The sequence below is a fragment of the Schistocerca piceifrons genome, unplaced genomic scaffold (assembly GCF_021461385.2).
Source record: "Schistocerca piceifrons isolate TAMUIC-IGC-003096 unplaced genomic scaffold, iqSchPice1.1 HiC_scaffold_1094, whole genome shotgun sequence".
NCBI lineage: Eukaryota > Metazoa > Arthropoda > Insecta > Orthoptera > Acrididae > Schistocerca > Schistocerca piceifrons.
In genome coordinates, this window is record NW_025726901.1 from 102,501 (window position 1) to 110,000 (window position 7,500).

Genomic DNA, 7,500 nt, shown 5'->3' on the forward strand with positions numbered 1-7,500 from the left:
AATGTACACAGATGGAACATTTTGGACTGGAACCAGATTACCCGTACACACGGCGCTGATTAGTAATCAATGCAGAGCCATCAAACTACAGAATATATATACAACTGTCCGTATACATGCTGAAAGAGTCTGCCCACAATGGGAACCACACGTCAGCCAGCCACTCTGATCACGCACCACTCTCTGCTTCTAACGGGCGCACATACAATATGTAAGCACCAGCATGGAACAACATCCAGTGCATCCTCTCCGCCACATTACACAATCCACACTATCACAACCAGACCAGGAGGTCCATGCGGAAAATACAATATCCCACCCTTTCGACATCCACCATTGCGCAGATCAGGCACCAACACCCACACATGTCCTATACAACGGTGCACCCAACATCACAATAGTACCTCCTGTCACAGCGCACAAACAATGACATGAGTCAAAGACACAGGTCTGACACAAGCATAGAATTGGAGCGCCGCCTCTAATAAGCCAAAGGTGCATCCTGACGTGACAAATCTGATCATGTCACAAGCATTCACTTACTATAATCACTATCAACGAACCTGCCGCCCCCGCCCCCCCCCTACACCTTTCCTTACAACAACGTGTAACCTAACCTAACCTAACCTATGTTGTACCTTAACCTAACCTATGTTGTACCTTAACCTAACCTATGTTGTACCTTAACCTAACCTATGTTGTACCTTAACCTAACCTATGTTGTGCCTTAACCTAACCTATGTTGTGCCTTAACCTAACCTATGTTGTGCCTTAACCTAACCTATGTTGTGCCTTAACCTAACCTATGTTGTGCCTTAACCTAACCTATGTTGTGCCTTAACCTAACCTATGTTGTGCCTTAACCTAACCTATGTTGTGCCTTAACCTAACCCATGTTGTGCCTTAACCTAACCCATGTTGTGCCTTAACCTAACCCATGTTGTGCCTTAACCTAACCCATGTTGTGCCTTAACCTAACCCATGTTGTGCCTTAACCTAACCCATGTTGTGCCTTAACCTAACCCATGTTGTGCCTTAACCTAACCCATGTTGTGCCTTAACCTAACCCATGTTGTGCCTTAACCTAACCCATGTTGTGCCTTAACCTAACCCATGTTGTGCCTTAACCTAACCCATGTTGTGCCTTAACCTAACCCATGTTGTGCCTTAACCTAACCCATGTCGTGCCTTAACCTAACCCACGTCGTGCCTTAACCTAACCCACGTTGTCGCCTAACGTAACCCACGTTGTCGCCTAAACCTGCTCTGTAATTGTTATACGACTCGTTCAATTAGTGTAGTGTTGCCCACCCGCAACCCTCGCAATATAGTTCGCTACTCGCACTCCCCGCTCCCCTGTGTATCGCTTCATGTTAAACACCTTGCAAGTCTTGCTCACTTTCCACATGCTCCTGCTGTACACTGTAATGTGGATGGCAGCAGGACGTACATGCCGCCCCTCCCCACGTCCCCACCTTGCCCCCTGCCTTCGCAAGCTGGTTGGTGAGAACTTTGCATGTTCAATGCCCTCCGCATGCGACGTACTCAGGCTACGTTGTGGTGCGGCCTGTGTCAACTGTCCGCTAATGTCGTACGCGTAAACCACAATCTGTACTGCACATTCGTCCTTATGTACTGAATGATACATCGTGGCACATGTGTGACCGTACAACGACTGCGCCCAAAAACGGCGGACCATACAGTGCAAATATTGTGCACGCAGCTACGTGTCGTCTCCCTATGAGAGCTGGATTGCAGTGTGGTACGCCATAGAGACGTGTGGGAGGAACGGACGCCGTGGATGGCGATCAGCATGAGCTGTCTGTTGATGTATTCGGACCTAGTCGTCTCTCCTCACACACCGTGATGGCATGGTGCACCGCGTTCCATATCTGCGACATGCTACAGAGGCCGGTTGACAGTCGTTCGAGCAATGGACATCGCATACGTACGGGGGCCACCTTCCACGTATTGTCTAGGCGTGCACATTTTGTTGCGTGTATGTGGGCAGACGTAGTGTGGCGTGACACCTGACACAGGCATGCAATAATCGTGGAAGTTGCAAATGGCGATGGACGCCTGCGTTTTCTGGTGAAGTTACGCAAATGAACAAATGGTAACCTGTTGTGGTGCGGTTGTTCTCGCTAGGGGTGAATCGGTGATGGCGACGATAGGTTGAGGTACTAACCGGTTGTTCCAGCGATACCCACCATGCCGACGAAACTGAACGGCATCTGGGTGTGAAGCGATACGCGGCGGTGGCTGGGTGGGACCGTCCCCGGCCGGTGAGGGGGCGCCTCCCGGCGTGCTGGCCGCGCGGTGCGTGGGCGCACGCGCTACAGCCGGCTGGTGGGGGCGGCCAGTGGCAGGCGCGCCGGCCGACGGACGCGGCAGGCGTCGCAGCTGCGCGCCGGCGCACCCTGCGCGCGGCGCCGTGCGGCCAAAGTAGGTCCTCGCGGGCCCGGTGCGAAGCGCGGTGGACATCTTCAGTGTGCTGGTCCGATTGAGGACTGTGTGCGTTGAGGATGCGCTGCCGCCCGGCGCTCGGCGCCGCGACGCCGTCTGCTGCTCGGTCGCCCCAGCGGTTCTCGCTGGTGGTTTGTATCGCAGCTGTGCGGATGTGTTGGCGCGTGCGCTGTGCTGGGAGAGTTCGCTTCGGCACCCAAGTGGGGCTTTTGTCCTTCTGTGGCGCTGGCGTTGGAGCTGCCGGTCACCGTAGGTGGCGCGTGTTGTCTCCCGCCGGCAATGCCACGACAGCACGCTCCCGGGCCTCTGTCGGCAGCGGCAAGCTCAGTTGGGAGCACGGGTGGTCGCACCGAAAGCGTCTACTCGCCTAACTCCGGGCGATTGCGCCTCTCTCGAACCCGACCAAGTACTTGGGACGGCGCTGCGCGCCGCCGGGACCTGAGAGGGTTTCGAGGTGTATTGTGCAGGGGAGCTCAGCCTCCTCCTGTTTGCAGAATGATTGAGCGGACGCTTGCGTGTTCGCGCGGGCCCCCGGGACACACTCCCGGGCGGCCGGCTGCTCAGCTCTAGTTGACGCAGCTCCCTGGTTGATCCTGCCAGTAGTCATATGCTTGTCTCAAAGATTAAGCCATGCATGTCTCAGTACAAGCCGCATTAAGGTGAAACCGCGAATGGCTCATTAAATCAGTTATGGTTCCTTAGATCGTACCCACGTTACTTGGATAACTGTGGTAATTCTAGAGCTAATACATGCAAACAGAGTCCCGACCAGAGATGGAAGGGACGCTTTTATTAGATCAAAACCAATCGGTCGGCTCGTCCGGTCCGTTTGCCTTGGTGACTCTGAATAACTTTGGGCTGATCGCACGGTCCTCGTACCGGCGACGCATCTTTCAAATGTCTGCCTTATCAACTGTCGATGGTAGGTTCTGCGCCTACCATGGTTGTAACGGGTAACGGGGAATCAGGGTTCGATTCCGGAGAGGGAGCCTGAGAAACGGCTACCACATCCAAGGAAGGCAGCAGGCGCGCAAATTACCCACTCCCGGCACGGGGAGGTAGTGACGAAAAATAACGATACGGGACTCATCCGAGGCCCCGTAATCGGAATGAGTACACTTTAAATCCTTTAACGAGTATCTATTGGAGGGCAAGTCTGGTGCCAGCAGCCGCGGTAATTCCAGCTCCAATAGCGTATATTAAAGTTGTTGCGGTTAAAAAGCTCGTAGTTGGATTTGTGTCCCACGCTGTTGGTTCACCGCCCGTCGGTGTTTAACTGGCATGTATCGTGGGACGTCCTGCCGGTGGGGCGAGCCGAAGGCGTGCGACCGCCCCGTGCGTGCTCGTGCGTCCCGAGGCGGACCCCGTTGAAATCCTACCAGGGTGCTCTTTATTGAGTGTCTCGGTGGGCCGGCACGTTTACTTTGAACAAATTAGAGTGCTTAAAGCAGGCAAGCCCGCCTGAAAACTGTGTGCATGGAATAATGGAATAGGACCTCGGTTCTATTTTGTTGGTTTTCGGAACCCGAGGTAATGATTAATAGGGACAGGCGGGGGCATTCGTATTGCGACGTTAGAGGTGAAATTCTTGGATCGTCGCAAGACGAACAGAAGCGAAAGCATTTGCCAAGTATGTTTTCATTAATCAAGAACGAAAGTTAGAGGTTCGAAGGCGATCAGATACCGCCCTAGTTCTAACCATAAACGATGCCAGCCAGCGATCCGCCGCAGTTCCTCCGATGACTCGGCGGGCAGCCTCCGGGAAACCAAAGCTTTTGGGTTCCGGGGGAAGTATGGTTGCAAAGCTGAAACTTAAAGGAATTGACGGAAGGGCACCACCAGGAGTGGAGCCTGCGGCTTAATTTGACTCAACACGGGAAACCTCACCAGGCCCGGACACCGGAAGGATTGACAGATTGATAGCTCTTTCTTGATTCGGTGGGTGGTGGTGCATGGCCGTTCTTAGTTGGTGGAGCGATTTGTCTGGTTAATTCCGATAACGAACGAGACTCTAGCCTGCTAACTAGTCGCGTGACATCCTTCGTGCTGTCAGCGATTACTTTTCTTCTTAGAGGGACAGGCGGCTTCTAGCCGCACGAGATTGAGCAATAACAGGTCTGTGATGCCCTTAGATGTTCTGGGCCGCACGCGCGCTACACTGAAGGAATCAGCGTGTCTTCCTAGGCCGAAAGGTCGGGGTAACCCGCTGAACCTCCTTCGTGCTAGGGATTGGGGCTTGCAATTGTTCCCCATGAACGAGGAATTCCCAGTAAGCGCGAGTCATAAGCTCGCGTTGATTACGTCCCTGCCCTTTGTACACACCGCCCGTCGCTACTACCGATTGAATGATTTAGTGAGGTCTTCGGACTGGTACGCGGCATTGACTCTGTCGTTGCCGATGCTACCGGAAAGATGACCAAACTTGATCATTTAGAGGAAGTAAAAGTCGTAACAAGGTTTCCGTAGGTGAACCTGCGGAAGGATCATTACCGACTAGACTGCATGTCTTTCGATGTGCGTGTCGTGTCGCGCAACACGCTACCTGTACGGCTCGCCGTAGCCGTGCGCCGCGTGCGGAACCACGCGTGCCTCTCAAAACTAGCGGCAATGTTGTGTGGTACGAGCGCTGAAGCGCTGGAGCGGCTGGCCTGCGGCACCTGGCGCCTGGCGCCGGTTTTGAATGACTTTCGCCCGAGTGCCTGTCCGCTCCGGTGTGGAGCCGTACGACGCCCGTCGGCCGTGAGGCCGTTGGACACAGAACGCTGGAACAGGGGCCGCCACACGCCTCACTCCCGCCTATGCGACCGTCTCGAAAGAGACGGCGGAAACTGAGAAAAGATCACCCAGGACGGTGGATCACTCGGCTCGTGGGTCGATGAAGAACGCAGCAAATTGCGCGTCGACATGTGAACTGCAGGACACATGAACATCGACGTTTCGAACGCACATTGCGGTCCATGGATTCCGTTCCCGGGCCACGTCTGGCTGAGGGTCGGCTACGTATACTGAAGCGCGCGGCGTTTGCCCCGCTTCGCAGACCTGGGAGTGTCGCGGCCGCCTGTGGGGCCGGCCGCGTCTCCTCAAACGTGCGATGCGCGCCCGTCGCCTGGCGGTTCGCATACCGGTACTTTCTCGGTAGCGTGCACAGCCGGCTGGCGGTGTGGCGTGCGACACCTCGTACAACGACCTCAGAGCAGGCGAGACTACCCGCTGAATTTAAGCATATTACTAAGCGGAGGAAAAGAAACTAACAAGGATTCCCCCAGTAGCGGCGAGCGAACAGGGAAGAGTCCAGCACCGAACCCCGCAGGCTGCCGCCTGTCGTGGCATGTGGTGTTTGGGAGGGTCCACTACCCCGACGCCTCGCGCCGAGCCCAAGTCCAACTTGAATGAGGCCACGGCCCGTAGAGGGTGCCAGGCCCGTAGCGGCCGGTGCGAGCGTCGGCGGGACCTCTCCTTCGAGTCGGGTTGCTTGAGAGTGCAGCTCCAAGTGGGTGGTAAACTCCATCTGAGACTAAATATGACCACGAGACCGATAGCGAACAAGTACCGTGAGGGAAAGTTGAAAAGAACTTTGAAGAGAGAGTTCAAAAGTACGTGAAACCGTTCTGGGGTAAACGTGAGAAGTCCGAAAGGTCGAACGGGTGAGATTCACGCCCATCCGGCCACTGGCCTCCGCCCTCGGCAGATGGGGCCGGCCGCCCGCGCGGAGCAATCTGCGGCGGGGTCGTGTCCGGTTGCCTTTCCACTCGCCGCGGGGTGGGGCCGTTCCGGTGTGCGGTGGGCCGCACTTCTCCCCTAGTAGGACGTCGCGACCCGCTGGGTGCCGGCCTACGGCCCGGGTGCGCAGCCTGTCCTTCCGCGGGCCTCGGTTCGCGTCTGTTGGGCAGAGCCCCGGTGTCCTGGCTGGCTGCCCGGCGGTATATCTGGAGGAGTCGATTCGCCCCTTTGGGCGCTCGGGCTCCCGGCAAGCGCGCGCGGTTCTTCCCGGATGACGGACCTACCTGGCCCGGCCCCGGACCCGCGCCGCTGTTGGCTCGGGATGCTCTCGGGCGGAATAATCGCTCCCGTCAGCGGCGCTTCAGCTTTGGACAATTTCACGACCCGTCTTGAAACACGGACCAAGGAGTCTAACATGTGCGCGAGTCATTGGGCTGTACGAAACCTAAAGGCGTAATGAAAGTGAAGGTCTCGCCTTGCGCGGGCCGAGGGAGGATGGGGCTTCCCCGCCCTTCACGGGGCGGCGGCCTCCGCACTCCCGGGGCGTCTCGTCCTCATTGCGAGGTGAGGCGCACCTAGAGCGTACACGTTGGGACCCGAAAGATGGTGAACTATGCCTGGCCAGGACGAAGTCAGGGGAAACCCTGATGGAGGTCCGTAGCGATTCTGACGTGCAAATCGATCGTCGGAGCTGGGTATAGGGGCGAAAGACTAATCGAACCATCTAGTAGCTGGTTCCCTCCGAAGTTTCCCTCAGGATAGCTGGTGCTCGTACGAGTCTCATCCGGTAAAGCGAATGATTAGAGGCCTTGGGGCCGAAACGACCTCAACCTATTCTCAAACTTTAAATGGGTGAGATCTCCGGCTTGCTTGATATGCTGAAGCCGCGAGCAAACGACTCGGATCGGAGTGCCAAGTGGGCCACTTTTGGTAAGCAGAACTGGCGCTGTGGGATGAACCAAACGCCGAGTTAAGGCGCCCGAATCGACGCTCATGGGAAACCATGAAAGGCGTTGGTTGCTTAAGACAGCAGGACGGTGGCCATGGAAGTCGGAATCCGCTAAGGAGTGTGTAACAACTCACCTGCCGAAGCAACTAGCCCTGAAAATGGATGGCGCTGAAGCGTCGTGCCTATACTCGGCCGTCAGTCTGGCAGTCATGGCCGGTCCTTGCGGCCGGCCGCGAAGCCCTGACGAGTAGGAGGGTCGCGGCGGTGGGCGCAGAAGGGTCTGGGCGTGAGCCTGCCTGGAGCCGCCGTCGGTGCAGATCTTGGTGGTAGTAGCAAATACTCCAGCGAGGCCCTGGAGGGCTGAC

At 56.3% G+C, this 7,500-nt stretch overlaps 2 non-coding genes and 1 pseudogene across 2 annotated transcripts; all 3 read left to right on the plus strand.

The window, feature by feature from the left end:
- Positions 1-3,046: 3,046 nt before the first annotated feature.
- On the plus strand, positions 3,047-4,955 carry LOC124727343. The gene has a single exon (XR_007007081.1). It is a non-coding gene; the product is annotated as a small subunit ribosomal RNA (ribosomal RNA).
- Positions 4,956-5,306: 351 nt separating this feature from the next.
- On the plus strand, positions 5,307-5,461 carry LOC124727307. The gene has a single exon (XR_007007049.1). It is a non-coding gene; the product is annotated as a 5.8S ribosomal RNA (ribosomal RNA).
- Positions 5,462-5,649: 188 nt separating this feature from the next.
- LOC124727302 overlaps positions 5,650-7,500 on the plus strand; it is a 4,649-nt pseudogene continuing 2,798 nt past the window's right edge.